Consider the following 16,354-nt stretch of genomic DNA (forward strand, 5'->3'; position numbering starts at 1 on the left):
CAACACAGCATAATGAACGAAACTTCAAACGTTTTCCTGGTCTTCGATACAGTAATACGACACGAAAATATGACGCTTCTGGCCTCAGTACTACAATTCCGTTTTGTTTATACACTTCGAATAACCGAGGAGACGTATGTGGTATGAAAAGCGTGCTTTCGTAATTCATTTCTTTTCACTTTCATTGTGTTTGTGTCGATAATTGATAAAGCCAGAAATCCAAAAGCAATGATTGATAGTTTAGAGGCACCGATTTGTATTCGTTGCATTTTCAAGTCAAATGCAAATTTTAAATGTTCAAGTTCGCAAGAAACTTGCCTTATTTCCTTTGGTGACCCATAGATGTATGAAGGGATGGTATAAACAAGCCAGCTGTCATGTCAACAAAGTGAAAGATTCGTTAAATTACGAAGGAAAAGAACGGAATTCAAGATTGTCAGGCCCATTGTAGTTTACACATCTGCTTTGTTTTCAAATTGTACCTACCAAAATGACATCCAGTGTGGCAAATACAGCAATTTACAGGGTAACACGACAACACTGTGATTAATGTAATGATCTAAATAACCTGGACATAGATAGGGAACTTTGCTTTAACAAACATGTAACCCTTTAAGTACTTATAATCTAACTACTGTAACATGTGTTCACACATTTTACTGAAAATTTAATTAACTACATGCAGTTACATTACTTATATATAAAATTATCGCTTTTTAAAACATTAGTCCCCATTTCCAGGATATTTCTTGCCAGGAATTTTCAGTCACTTCGGCATAGCCAAACAATGAAAACCAAGTGTACTGCTCATCTCCAGAGAGCTCTTCGCGTTGGATTGATAGGAAATCTAAAGTCAAATCACAGAAATAAAACCATAGTGTAAAACTTTACAGTGCATCAGAATTTCAAGTATATATAAGAAAATAGCGCTTAAATAAGTCCACTTACGAATAAAATATGATTCGTTTAAACTTTAGACTACAATCAGAACGATTAGTACGACAGTAAGCGACGCAAGCCGGCATTTTTTATCAAAACACTTCACGACTACACGGAATCTAACTACCAGAAGCGAATTTTTTGGGGTAGCTAACATGGCGGATCTTAACTTGGGTCGGCTTCAAGTTTGTGATGTCATGACAACCACTCTTATTTTTACTTCCATGGTCTCGACAGAGCATCAACCAATGAGAACGGAGTTACCATCAACCAATGAAAACGTTCGGCGCGAATCGACTGGAAATTAACTTCTGACGATGATAAAACATATTATATCCGTGTCAGTAAATGATTGGAGAAATAAAAAAGTATTTACCACGAAACGGTTGAGAGTTGCAAAAGCTACAAATCGCGCCAGTTTGGCAAACCGTGAAACTTTGTGCTGTCTCCTTTGACCCTCACAAAGCCATGATTCACCGTGACATTTACTATTTTGTGTTTGTTAATATTGTAATGTAGAATTCATTGACTCTGTGAATATGAAGTCTATGGCAGCGTAAACACTGTGCACCAGTGAAATACAAAATGAGTATTCACACTCCAGAAAACCAAGATACACTATGAAATTCTATATTTTGTGTACGTACGCCTGGTTTCATTTTGTATTGTGGAAGTCATTAAAACCTTGGATGTAGAGTGGTTGCAGTCTAACGTGTGTTTCTTTCTGTCACTCATACTGAAAGTTTTGAATTTGTGCCTTCTTTGTGGCTTTGGTGAATGTTCTAAAAAGGTAATGAGAAAAAAAAACGTGGCTTAATACAGGGTGGCGCAAGAAATATGTTACCAATTGTTTCGTTCACAATTTAAGACGCACATTAGATATCCCACTGGGATCTCTACAGCAGTACCAGCACAGCTTGGAAAACCAAATGAGTTACGAAATGATGTATAATTCACGATACTGCCGCCAGGAGACTAGTAAGCAGCAATGGCTGACAATGGAAGACTGACGACACAGCAACGATCGGCAATTGTGTTACTTTTTCATGAAACGAAAAGCCTTGTTGTGACTCAGAGGCGTTTTCGACAACAGTTTGACACACGATGGGTCCCTTGCAAGAAGACCATCCACAGGTTGTACGATAAATTTGTACAGGAAGGAACAGTATTGGAAGCGAAGCGACCTCGGCCTAAGCCTGTTTGTTCGCCGGAGAATAATGAAGCGGTACGAGTTGCTGTACAGAGAAGTCCTGGGAAATCGCATAGAAAGGCAGCAGTGCAACTGGGAATATCCAGACGCTCTGTTCAACGCATTCTTAAAAGTGACCTCCATATGTACCCATACAAGATTACCTGTGCTCACTGAAGAACATGAGCAGCATAGACTACTGTTTGCTCAATGGGGGGAGGACAGGGAAGAAACTCTCAACAACATTTGGTTTTCAGACGAGGCGCATTTTCATTTAGACAGTGTGGTTAACAAACAAAATGTACGCTTTTGGGCCACTGAAAACCCACAAGTGCTTCATGAACGACAACATTATGCTCCGAGGATTACAGCGTAGGCAGCAATTTCCAGTCACGGACTTATTGGACCCTTTTTCTTTGAAGAAACTATGAACAGTGAGCGTTATTTGAGCATGCTTCGCAATAGCTTCATTCCACAGCTTCTTTGCTACTGCCTTGCCCTTCAACATGCAGTGGCTCATGCAAGATGGAGCAAGGCCACATACTGCAAACACTATGTTGGAGTTTTTACATGAGCATTTCGACATGCGGATCATTTCACTCAGCTTTACAGGTCGCTTCAATGACAGATGAAATTGGCCCCCCAATAGTCCAGACCTCAATTCATGTGACTGTTTTCTTTGGGGGTACCTAAAGGAAAAAATTTTCCCAAAACGTCCACGTGATTTAATGGAGCTCAGAAGACTTATTCTTCAAGCTTGCAGTGAAATTACGGAAGACATGTGCCGTAGGGTAATCACTCACTTCAGTGTTTGTTTGAAGGAAGTTAGGAAACGAAATGGTGGATATATTGAGCATGTGCTGAGTTAGATCAAATCTCCATGGACGACTCTTCATTGTAGTATATGTTCCTTTCAGATTGTATTGACAATAAAGTTTATATTCAAAAACAAAATGGTAACACATTTCGCGCACCTCCCTGCACTTAATTACAACTGGTGGTGAAATTTGTGTTGTTAACTGAGATCTAGTTAGCTAACTACAGCGAACATGGCAGACGTGATATATTCAGCCAATGATAATGTGACTTAAGTTGCACGTGCATACAAATTTAAATTCACACAGTATAGAAGTAAGCAGAGCTATGGCTTCATATATTATTTTGGGTCTGCGTTTTTTCCTCAGATATGTGGTTAGGCTGGGATACAAGACATCTTTACTTGACGCGAATGAAGCAATCACTTTGCTACTCTTGTTTCAGAGAAATTTATGGCTCTTCTGAATTTGTTGTGGTTTTCATATCGCGGTTTCCGAGGGTTTGGTACGGCTTGGTCGCAACAACAGAACTTTATTCTAGAACATTAAAGGGGAGGGCATTGTGACTTTTTTAGCAAACCGTCGAAAACTTTACCACTCCATATTTTTATTCAAAGGAAATCATAATTTATGGTTTATGAACTAGTTAATTACAGTTATAAGATTTCCAGTGGTATTTCACAAACAAAATGTCCTGTTTTACACCCTATATTAACAGCTGTACCGCTCAAAATGTTAGTGGGACCACGAATTGGTACCAATTGCAATCGTTAATTCCAGAAGGGTTTACTTATCTAGCCGTAAATTGCACGAAGTGAAGCAGTCACTTTTATATTGTTTGTTGTTACAAATCCTTGGCCTTTATTCTACAAATAGGGTGCGATGCCCAGGAGTGTGGTGACTCACTGGCCTGTAGCATAGCCAGAGGTCTAGGTTAGGATGGAGTGCAACAGTTTGGTTGTGAGTTGGCGAAGCCAACAAAAGTGAAACCAAAAATCCTGTTTGAGGTAACAGACTGATCAGTATCGTAGTCAGAGGTCTATGTTAGGTTGGAATACAGCAGTTTGGTTGTGAGTCAAGGAAGGCAACGAATGTGAAAGTAAAACACCTGGTTGTGATGACAGACTGGTCTGTAGCATAGTCGGAGATCTAGGTTATGTTGGAATGCAAGTTTGGTTGTGAGTTGGCTAAGCCAACAACTGTGAAAACAAAAATATCTGGTTGTGGTGACAGACTGATCTGTAGCGTAGCTCGAGGTCTAGGTTAGGTTGAAATGCAATAGTTTAGTTGCCAGTTGCCGAAAAGAAATTTCGAAAAAGGAAACACAATAAAGGCTATGAAATCATAGGAAATTGGGTGTTCGCTGGAGTTCAGCAAAGGTCGAAAAATGCCTCCTTGAGCCCACTGAATTTCAGACCAAGGAAATATTGTTCAGAATAATAAAAGACCCTTCCTGAGACGATGGCCATTAGTGAGTGCTTCAGTTCATACAACACACAAAGTATTGAATGTTTTCTGCATCTTACAAGGGGAGGCCGCCAATTGCGAAATTCAGATTCGATTCGTACTGCGCATAATAAAAGCTCATGGCCAGAGTTGTAATGTGGCAAAGCACCAAGATGCACTTCTCAGCCGTTGTCGAGAAAATCGACAGTTAAAAGAAACCGTTGTGGTGAAGTACTCTCTACGATTAAAAGTTTTCTACAGCGTCGTGGCGCAGCGGTAAGCGCTCGGGTTGGTAATCCGAAGGTCGCCGGATCGAATCTCGCGCCATGCAACATTTTCTTTTATTATTAGTTTTTTGTAATTCAAATATATATAAACTATTAATGAATTGCTTATGCATGTTGGTGATGGCGGATCGCTCTGCAATTGTACCGCCTCCATTTTTGCCTTTGTTTAACAGGGTGGACCAAAGCTCTCACGTCCGCACTGATTTCCGACGATGTTATAAGTTGCGCTAGGGACCGCATCTACCTTCTTTCGAAGTTAGCAGGCAACTACACTGTTATGCGGCGGCTCGTTTCGGCCCATTCAACATCTGTCCTTCAAGTGTAACGAGCGAGTAACGGAGTTTGTATTTCATACCTGCCACAGCAAATTTGTGTTCGTGGGGTTTCTATTCTAATTCGAACGTTTGACTTACGCTATACGTATTCGTTTCGGAATATCGTTTCTACGTCTTCCGTTAACTATACGTGGTTAACATTATGAAGACAATTAATAACATTTGTGAAATACAACTTTGTTTGCGGAAAACATAATGATGTTCGAAGTCGCCAGTTTTTCCACGACAAACGACTTATTATATGCATAATTGTTGCAACTGATTACCGGGAATTTTATATATATATATATATATATATATATATATATATATATATATATATATATATGTGTGTGTGTGTGTGTGTGTATGTGTGTGTGTGTGTGTGTGTGTGTGTACACACATTTGAACTACAAAAAACAAATACTAAAAAAAAAAAATAAAAAAAAACTTGCATGGCGCGAGACTCGATCCAGCGACCTTCGGATTACCAACCCGAGCGTTTCCCGCTGCGCCACGACGCTGTAGAAAATTATAAATCGTAGAGAGTATTTCACCACAACGGTTTCTTTTAACTGTCGATTTTCTCGACAACGGCTGAGAAGTGCATCTTGGTGCTTTGCCACATTACACCTCTGGCCATGAACTTTTATTATGCGCAGTCTGAATTGAATCTGAATTTCACAATTGGCGGCCTCCCCTTGTTAAAGCGAACCATAGCCTGAACTACGCAGATACAGAGGGTCATTCCATTCACGCACAGAACATGCACAAAATGTAGTGGGTTGTCAGAGGTGCCACATCCGCGATATGGCAGTAAGGCCAAACATTTCACTGCTTACCTACCTGAATCCATGTTCCGCCGAGCACATCACCAGTAAGAAATATTACATCATCTCTTTGGTGAAGTGGGTAAACTTTACCTGCCCTGCAGATTGTAATGCAATAATTCTTTCGAAAATGTTGCAAGCACAACTAGCAAGTACTATACCGTGTCTTTCAATGAAACTGGGGCCTTCAATTTCCTCAACTTACATCATCGCTTCACTCTGTACATTGGAATATCTACTTTATTCGTGTTTCAATCTTAAAATATTTTCCTCATTTGTGTGGTCGCACATTGAAAATGTGAATGATATGGTTGGCTGATTACATAAGGTCCAATGTGCTCTTATTCTGTGTTCTGATCAGCTGAGGAGATCAAGTGTTCTGTGCTCAGGATGTGTTAAAAAGCGCATCGTACATTGCAGTCTCGATTTCACAGCTTCCAATCCTATCGTGGTGCATCTGGTGGATTTCATATTAATACATGCTTATTACGCAAATGTGTAGTTTCAGTGCTGCAACACATTAAAGTTCTATCTAGGAGACGTCCTTTTTTTCTTGGTTTGCTGTACTGCAGTGCCTGAAAGTGTGAAACCGACATATAAAAATTCTATCATTTGGAGTAATGAGGCATAGTATACATAAACATTTAGACAACAATAAATGCGGATATTTTTCTCCCATTTGATTATATAAAAATAAAACAATGGAGTCTCTCAGCAAGATATGTTCAGGTTCCCTTTTGATCAAAGCTCCTACTGCCACCTAATCTGCAGCTCTTCATGCTTGTGATCATCTTGGTGATGTCCCAGTGTCTATTACACCTCACCCGTCTCTGAATATGGTCCAAGAAGTCATTTCTCGAAGGGACCTCATCCTTCAAACTGATGAGGGATTCTGGGATAATCTGGAATGACAGGATGTTCATTTTGTGCAACATGTGCACAAAGGTCATAGGGATAACCACACCAACACCGATGCCTTTGTTCTGGCTTTTGAGGGAGACACCCTCCCAGAGAAGGTCAAGGTTATGTGTTATCAATGTGATGTAAAAGCATATGTCCTGGCACTCGTGAGATCCTTTCAGTGCTTGCATGTTGGCATATGTCTTCCTGATGTATGGCGGATCCTCTATGTGTTGACTGTGGACACCCACTCCATGAGGGAACCCCTATGTTCCACCATCGGTGTGTGTAAATTGTCATGACTATTACTCTCCATGCTCACCAGATTGCCTGGCTTACAATAAAGAAAAGAAGATACAGGAGTATAAGTCTCTGGATAGTCTATCTTACACTGAGGCTCATCAAAAATATGACCAATTCCACCCTGTATCGATGATTTCCATTTCTGCCTCTGTTATGTCCTTTCCCTCTCCTACCTCTTCCTTACCCCAGTCCCGTCCCCATCCCCTCTCCCCCTCATTTGTGGCTCCCACTTTCTTTCCTCCAGGTGCTGCTGCCATTCTCTGGCTGAAGAAGCACCCTTCTTCTTCGGCGGTGAAGGGGATCCCTCCTGGGACCCCTCCCACTGGCGTCTCTCAGGCCTGGTACCACCACTTTGCCACGGAACACACAGTCTGTGGGCCCAAGGTCTCCTGCTCGCTTTCAGTTCTGGATCTCACAGAAGCCTGCTCTCCCTCTTGTGTCCTACACTCCTCAACCAATGAAGAAGAGGAAGAAACTTACGTCCCAGGACAAGGTCTCCCCCATTACCTCCAGAGGTGCCATATCCGCCCTTGCGACCTGAGTCTGAATTCTCCAGGATACTCATTTTACTGATACTCATTGTCTCTTCATGGGTTCCATGCTTTCTGTCAGAACTGGGTCTACCCTTTGAGGGCTTCCAGTGGCATCTGCACGTTGATCCGTATGGATGTTGTTAGTAAATGGATCCCCTTTGTACCACATTGGAAGCAGTTGCCATTCATCTCCACTTGGATTCTGCTGTCATGCTTTGCAGTCTATCTCTTTCCTGACAGGTGGCCTTTGTATAGATGGATGCATCAGTTCTCACAGAATATCTTGTGATGCATTTTGCAACAGCATCAGTCTCCTTAACCAGTTGTCTTGCTCCTCTGGAAACAGCGGGCTGAAGCTTCCCGCATATCAGGTGGAATACCACAATGAACTTTTTATGGAATGTGAGCTTCTTGTGGCCCTGTCTTCTTCCCACGATTCAGCTCCTGGCATCGATTACATCCATAACCAGTTACTTCAACACTTCAATCCTCCACAATGCCGATATCTCCTCCAGGCATTTAACCATGTTTGGCTCCAAGGCACTTTCCCCTCTCAATGGAGAGATGGTGTCTGTTCCCTGTCCTTAAACCTAGTAAGGATCCATCATCATTTGATAGTTATCAGCCCATCAGCCTGACACATGTCCCCTGTAAGTTACTGGAACAGATTGACTCAGCTAGGTCCTTGAATCTCAGGACCTTTTATTTTATTATCTTACCGGTGCAGCTTTTGGGAGGGATGGTCTCCAATCGATCATTTGCTTCAATTGGAAACCACAGTTTGGCAGGCTTTTTCTCAGCACTGCCATCTCATTGAAGTTTTCTTTGATCTTCTTAAGGCTTATGAAACAGCTTGGCACCATCACATCCTCACTATGGTCCATGAGTGGGGTCTTCAGGGGCCCCTCCCAATTTTTATTCACCAGTTACTGTCCCACTGAACATTCAGAGTCTGGGTTGGCACTGTTCTCAGCCCTCCGCAGACCCAGGAGAATGGCTTTCCATAGGGCTCCATATAAAGTGTCCTCCTTTTTCTAATCACTATTAACACATTGCATACTGACTGCCACACTGTGGTTATTGTTGCGATTCCCAGCAATTTTCGTTAGACATATGTAAAATTAGCATGCCTTCGTTTCTTACATCTTACCAGTGTCAGCTGCTGATGAACTTGGCAGACCTGTTTGTGTGATGTTCTAATATTTCTCCCCCTGTGGGTCTGGGGGTTAGAACAGGCCATAGGTATTCCTGCCTGTCGTACGAGACGACTAAAAGGAGTTTCACATGTATCGACCTTTATGTGAGGGTCCCCTGTAGGGTTTGACCTATTCAAAATTTTCCTGAAGAACGAGCCAATTGGGGAAGGACACTTTACAAGGTGCATCTTGTCCACTGTGCGTTGAGATCTTTAGCCCACTTTCTCGTCGTCGCATTGCAGTCCTGCCCATTCTCCATCTCGTGGGTGAGGACACCTTCCTGGGTGCGTTTTCCACCATGCACTATGCAGTGGCGATTTCTGCATTGACGATGACCATGGACTTCTTTGCACCTGGTATGCAGCACGGTAGCCAGTCAGTTGTAGTGGGGCCGCCATGTACCCTGTTGGTTGTAGCCCCCTGACCGCACAGGGATCGCTCAGCTGATGCCTGCCCATTAACTCCTCACGTATGCCAAGGGGTAGATGCCCATCCCCCTGGGGCATTGGGAATCCCAGCAATGGCCATCCTGCCAGGTGGCCTTTGCTGCGGCTGGGTGGCGCCCATGGGGAGGGACCCTGGTTGGAGTAGGTGGCGTCAGGGCAGATGACACGCAATGAAGCTTAGACTATCATTTCTTGCTGGTTGTGAAACACCAGCAGTCTCTAAGCGATCACGAGGTCACTTCAGCGCATAGAAGTACGATCCCAAATCGTTCCACTCCCTGGCCACACTATGAGAGGAATGTCAGGCTAAGACTGTCAGCAGATCTTATTCGCCCCGGTACCTTGTATGTTCGAGAGCTGATGGGGAATATTTCATGATTATGAAGCCTCAGTTTTTTGTTGAGGATTTAGAGGACAAGTTTGGGGAGGTGAAGGGCTTATCCAAAATGAGATCTGGTTCAGTTTTGATCAAAAGAGCATCCTCTGCCCAGCAATGGGAGTTACTCACTTGTGACAAGCTGGGGGATGTTTCTGTAACCATCACACCCCATAAGAGCTTAAATATGGTCCAGGGTATCATATTTCACAGAGACCTTCTTTTTTGAGGAGCATGCCAATTTAGAGCGGCAAGGTGTACATTTCGTCCAGCATGTCCACCGAGGTCCGAAGGATAATCAGGTTGCCACTGGTGCCTTCATCTTGGCCTTTGAGGGTGATACATTGCCCGAGAAGGTCAAGAAGATGGTCTACTGGTGTGATGTAAAGCCCTATATCCCTCCCCCGATATGGTGCTTTAAGTGCTGGAAGTTGGGCCATATGTCTTCCCTCTGTACTTACAGCATCACATGCCGAGATTGCGGATGCCCATCACATCCCAATACTCCATGTGCCCCGCTTCCCATCTGTATCAACTGCAGAGAGCACCATTCGCCTTGCTCGCCTGGCTGCAGGATTCTCCAGAAAGAAAGGAAAATCATGGAGTACAAGACCTTGGACCGACTGACCTACACTGAGGCTAAGAGAAAACTTGAATGCCTGCATCCTGTATGTATGACATCGTCTTACGCCACCACTATAACAATTCTACCCCCATCAGCTCCATCAACCCAGGTCACCTCTCATAGCCGGAAGACTACACCTGCCCCCTTGATGGTGGGGGGCATTTACCTCCCTGTTGCTTCTGCACCACCTACTTCTGGAGCAACTCCCCCCCCCCCCCCCCAACCATCGGGGGCGTCCATAACCCACTTCTAAGCTGGAGAAGTGTAAGTCTTCTTCGGCTTCTCTCGCTAGGTTGGGGTCCCTTGGGTCACTCCCTTTCCAGGTTTCTTCGAGTGGGGAAGATGACACTTGCCAGTGGCTGAAGAGCCCCAAAGAAGTCCCGGAGACTGAGCCAGAGTCGTCCTCCCAGCCTGGGAAACCCAAGGATCAGCGAGAGAAATCCAAAAAGAAAGCCCCTAAGACCAAGGAAATTGCGGTGGTACCCACACCACCACTACCTACAAGCTCTGCGGCTGAGGATGGGGTGGAGATTTTGGCGTCTGCTGAGGACCTAGATCTCGCCGACCCTCAGACACAATGGATACAGACTGCACAGGCAATAAATGGGTGGCAGCAGTGACTCTGAGATGTAAACTGCCTCATTGAATGCTCCATGCCTTCCCAGTCTCACGATGTCATCCTCCAATGGAATTGCGGCGGTTTTTTCCACCGCCTGGCTGAGTTGCGACAACTGTTAAGCTTTACACCTGCTATCTGCATTACCATCCAGGAAACCTGGTTCCCAGCAATGCAGACCCCTGTCCTCCGTGGCTATAAGGGATATTACAGGAACTGTAGTGACTATAATCGAGTGTCAGATTGAGTTTGCGTTTAAGTCCTAAACTTGGTCTGTAGTGAAAATGTGCCCCTTCAAACCCCTCTTGAAGCTGTGGCTGTCAGAAGAAGGACGACACAGGAAATAACTGTCTGAAATGTATATCTTCCTCCAGATGGTGCAGTACCCTGAATGTATTAGCTGCACCGACTGATCAACTCCCTACACCTTTCCTACTTCTTGGAGATTTTAATGCCTATAACCCCTTGTGGGGTGGTACCATGCTTACTGGTCGAGGTAGAGATGCCGAAACTTTACTGTCGCAATTCAACCTCTGCCTCTTAAATACTGGGGCCGTCACACGTTTCAGTATGGCTCATGGTAGTTACTTGGCCATTTATTTATCAATTTGCAGCCCAGGACTTCTCTCATCTATCCACTGGAAAGCATATGAGGTAGTGACCAGTTCCCCATCTTCCTGTCACTGCCCCAGCGGCAGGCACACGGACGCCTGCCCAGACAGGCTTTCAACAAGCGGACTGGGGAACTTTCACCTCTGCTGTCACCGCTGAATATCCCCCATGCGGTAACATCGATGTGATGGTTGAGTAGGTGACTAGCACAATTGTTTCTGTGGCGGAAAACGTGATCCCTCACTGTTTAGGGCGCCCAAAGCGTTAAGGCAGTCCCTTGGTGGTCGCCGGAAGTCGCTGAAGCAATTAAGGAGCGTCAGCAAGCTCTACAGCGACATAAGCGGCAACCTTCCCTGGAGCACCTCATAGCCTTTAAATGGCTCTGTGCCCGTGTTCGCTACCTTATCAAGTAACGGAAAAAGGAGTGTTGGGAGAGATATATCGCCACCATTGGGTGCCACACGTCACCTTCCCAAGTCTGGGCAAAGATCAAACGTCTTTTTGGGTACCAGGCCCCAACAGCTGTCACCAGTGTTACATAAATGGCGAGTTATGTACCGACTCAAGTGTGATTGCCGAGCACTTTGCTCGAGCCTCTGCATCAGAGAGTTACCCCCCAGCCTTTCATGCACTCAAATGGCGGCTGGAGGGGAACGGGAACGTCCTCTCAATCACTATATGCTGCAGTGAATCCTATAACGCCCCATTTACAGAGTGGGAGCTCCTCAGTGGCCTTGTACATTGCCCCAACACAGCTTCTGGGCCTGATCGCATCCACAGCCAGATGATTAAACATCTCTCCTGTGACTACAAGCGACATCTTCTCGTCATCTTCATCCGGATCTGGTGCGATGGCGTCTTTCCATCGCAATGGCGGGAGAGTACCATCATTCCAGTGCTCAAACCCAGTAAAAACCCGCTTGATGTGGATAGCTATTGGCCCATCAGCCTCACCAGCATTCTTTGTAAGCTACTATAACGTATGGTATGTCGGCAGTTGGGTTGGGTCCTGGAGTCATGTGGCTTGCTGGCTCCATGTCAGGACGGCTTCCGCCAGGGTCACTCTTGTGTCCATCGGGTCTTTTATCTGAACAGCCTTTTCCAGATGGCAATACCTGATTGCTGTCTTTTTTGAGTTATGTAATGCATACAACACGACTTGGCGACATCATATCCTTGCCACATTGTATGAGTGGGGTCCCTAGGAACCACTCCCGATTTTTATCCAAAACTTCCTGTCGCTCCGTACTTTCCGTGTCCAAGTTGGTGACTCCCATAGTTCCATCCATATTCCGGAGAATGGAGTCCTGTATTGAGTGTCTCTCTATTTTTAGTGGCCATTAACGGTCTAGCAGCAGCTGTCGGGCCCTCCTTCTCACCTTCTCTGTATGCAGATGACTTCTGCATTCCATACTGCTGCTCCAGTACTGTTGTTGCTGAGTGGCACCTCCAGGGAGCCATCCACAAGGCGCAGACATGGGCTCTAGCCCACGGCTTCGAGTTTTCAACTGCAAAGTCGTGAGTCATGCACTTCTGTCGGCATCGTACCGCTCATCCAGAACCCGCACTTTACCTTAATGATGATCCACTCACCATGTTCGACACATAGGACTGGTTTTCGCCCCTCGATTGACTTGGCTTCCTGATATTCGTCAGCTTAAGCAGAAGTGCTGGCAGTGCCTCAATGTCCTCTGTTGCCTGAGCAACACCAATTGGGATGCAGATAGCTGTATGCTGCTGCAGGTCTACAGAGCCCTTGTCCAATCCCGAATTGACTATGGGAGTGTAGTTTATGGTTCAGCAGTGCCTTCAGCATTGCATTTACTCGACCCTGTGTGCCACTGTGGGGTTCGATTAGCGACAGGAGCTTTTAGGACGAGTCCGGTGACCAGCGTAATGGTGGAGGCTGGTGTCCCTCCACTGCAGATCAGACGTGCGCAGCTGCTCGCCTGTTACGCAAGACACAGTCATAGTTCCCCTGAGCATCTGAATTACCGTCTCCTTTTCCCGCCCACGGCAGTCCATCTCCGGCATCAGCGGCCCAGATCAGGGCTAACAATTGCGGTTCGCATGCGGTCCCTTCTCTCCGAACTGGAGTCCTTCCCTCTACCACCTCTACTTGCGGGCCTTTCACGTGCGCCTCCATGGTGTACGCCTCAGCTGCAGCTTCGTCTGGAGCTTTTGCATGGCCCTAAGGACTCTGTTAACCCTGCTGCTCTCTGCTGTCACTTCCTCTCCATTCTTGACGTGTTCCGGGGCTCTGAAGCGGTTTACACCGACAGCTCAATGGCTGATGGTCACGTAGGCTTCACATATGTTCATGGAGGACATACTGAGCAGCACTCCTTGCCAGTTGGCTGCAGTGTTTTCACTGCAGAGCTGGCGGCCATAACTCGTGCTCTTGAGTACATCTGCTCATGCCCTGGCGAGTAATTTCTCCTGTGTACTGACTCATTGAGCAGCCTACAAGCTGTCGACCAGTACTACTCTCGCCACCCTCTGGTAGCGTCTATTCAGGAGTCCATCTATCCCCTGGAACAGTCCCAATGTTCCATGGTGTTTGTGTGGACCCCAGGACACGTCGGAATCCCCGGCAACGAATTTGCCGACAGGCCGGCCAAATAGGCAACACGGAAACCGCTTCTGGAAATAGGCATCTTCGAAGATGACCTGCGTTCTGTCTTACACTGCAGGGTTTTCTGCCTTAAGGAGATGGAATGGCATAACAGCACGCACAACAAACTGCGTGTCATTAAGGAGACTATGAATGTGTGGAAGTCTTCCATGCAGACCTCTCGCAGGGAATCAGTTGCCCTATGCCGTCTCCGCATTGGCCATACGTGGCTAACACTTGGTTTCCTACTCCGTCACAAGGACCCACATCAGTGTCACTGTGGCTCTCAAATGACAGTGGTCCACCTCTTGCTATACTGCCCACGTTTAGCTGCACTGTGGCAGACTTTTAACTTTCCCAGCACCCTGCCTTCAGTGTTGGGCGACAATGCCTCCACAGCAGTTTTAGTTTTACATTTTATCCGTGAGAGTGGGTTTTACCCTTCTATGTAGGTTTCAGCGCATGCCCTTTGTCCCTCTGTGTCCTCCACCCTAGTGCTTTTAGGGTGGAGGTTTTAGTGTGTTGCAGAGTGGCTGGCTTTCCCTTTTTATTCTCATGGTTGGCCAGCCACTGTAATCTACTTTCATGTTTTACTCTCTTCTGTTTCTAGTGTCTCTCTCTTGTTTTCTTGTCCTCTTTGTTCCTTTTAGTGTTCGTTTCCTTCCCTTCATTCTTGTGGCTTTTCCTTTCTTTCCATTTTGTGTTATATGTTTCATCTGTTTTATTCTCACACTTGTGGCATTGTTTTATTAGGAACAAGGGACCAATGACCTCACAGTTTGGTCCCTTCTCCCTCCTTTAAGCCAACCAACAAACCAACCAACCAACCAATCTAATATTTCTGATGAACTTGGCAGACATATTTGTGTGATGTTCTAATATTTCTGAAGGACATGACACCTCTGGAGAAACACACCTTTACATGACGGTACTTCACAAAACTGGCAGTAGTATTTTCTTTCACTTCTTTTTTTGATGCGTTGCACAAACTCTACAATGTCGTGCTGGATATTTCTTTTTTCCACTTCCCGCAGTAGTCCAAATAGTATCTTCTTTCATGTTCCCTGACATTGACCGGGTTGATCCTTAGTAGGTGCTCATTTTGTACATCAGATTGCTTCAGTTTCCTCCACAGTTGCCGCGCCAAGTTGTTTATGACTTGTCCAGGATCTTGCAATTTCCTTTAGGAATATTTTGTTTTATTTTATTTTTAGTTTTTATTTTATTTTATTTTTTTGTTATATTTAGGTTTAGGTTTCTGTAAACTTTGTATTTGTTACACAAAGCACAATTTATTAGAAACAAAACTTCTTTCTTTGTCCATTTATTGGTTTTCCACATCCCACAATACGAAAGATATTGATCAGCTCTGTCCATGCCTTTCATAAATTTATTGCACATTACAATATATTTTGGTTTCTTTCTGTATGATTTCCCCTTGTTCTGTTTTTTTCTTGTCACAACCACGGACACATCATGAATTGTTGGTATCATTCTCACCTTCCTTTTATCTTTCCATACCTGCAGCAAAATGTCACCTTTATTTAGAGATTTGGCTTCTGTTTGTAGACACTGAGGGAGACATCTTTTGATTCTTATTGTACTACAAACTCTTGTTTTCCTTCCTAGAAGTGTTGTGGGAACAGCTGTACTGTTGTAATAATTGTCTTGATAAACGTGATGCCACATGCCAATGTGATGTGAAGGTACAGAGAGAATAGTGTCTTCAAGCATTTTTCTTTCTCCAGTGTATATTTCTAGATTTGAAGTATATCCACTTACACTTTTGCAAACCGTATGAACAATCAAAACATATCTGATAAGTTTTCCAGGATTATGTGTTCTGAAGTGAAGCCACTCTCTCCATCGTATAATTGCTTCATCAAGAGAAATCATCCGTTCAGGTTTGTGTATGGTCTGAAATTTATCTAGGAGGTACTTTAGCACAGGTTCAGTTTTGTAGAGTCTGTTTTCCTGACTACTGTGTAAGGAACTGTCATTGATTTGCCACAATTTCCATACTTGGCTCAAATCATTTCCTGCTCATTAGCTTGGCAAAAATCAGTGTCTCTATAAGAGGACCTGTTGACCAATAGTCCTTCAACTAATCTTTTTTATTTGCCCCATCAAGATAATCATGTCCAGAAAGTTTTTAGTTCAACAGCAGCGATATTCATAAATTTAGGAGACTGGAGATATCCTTTATAATGGTTTTTGTTTTGTTCTTAATACAAGTTTGATTGTGTCAACATCTGATCGAACAGTTCATCCCCTAGAAATAATTCCACAGTGGTTATAAAGCTAGTGATCTCA

This window comes from Schistocerca serialis, chromosome 6 (assembly GCF_023864345.2).
Source record: "Schistocerca serialis cubense isolate TAMUIC-IGC-003099 chromosome 6, iqSchSeri2.2, whole genome shotgun sequence".
Classification (NCBI taxonomy): domain Eukaryota; kingdom Metazoa; phylum Arthropoda; class Insecta; order Orthoptera; family Acrididae; genus Schistocerca; species Schistocerca serialis.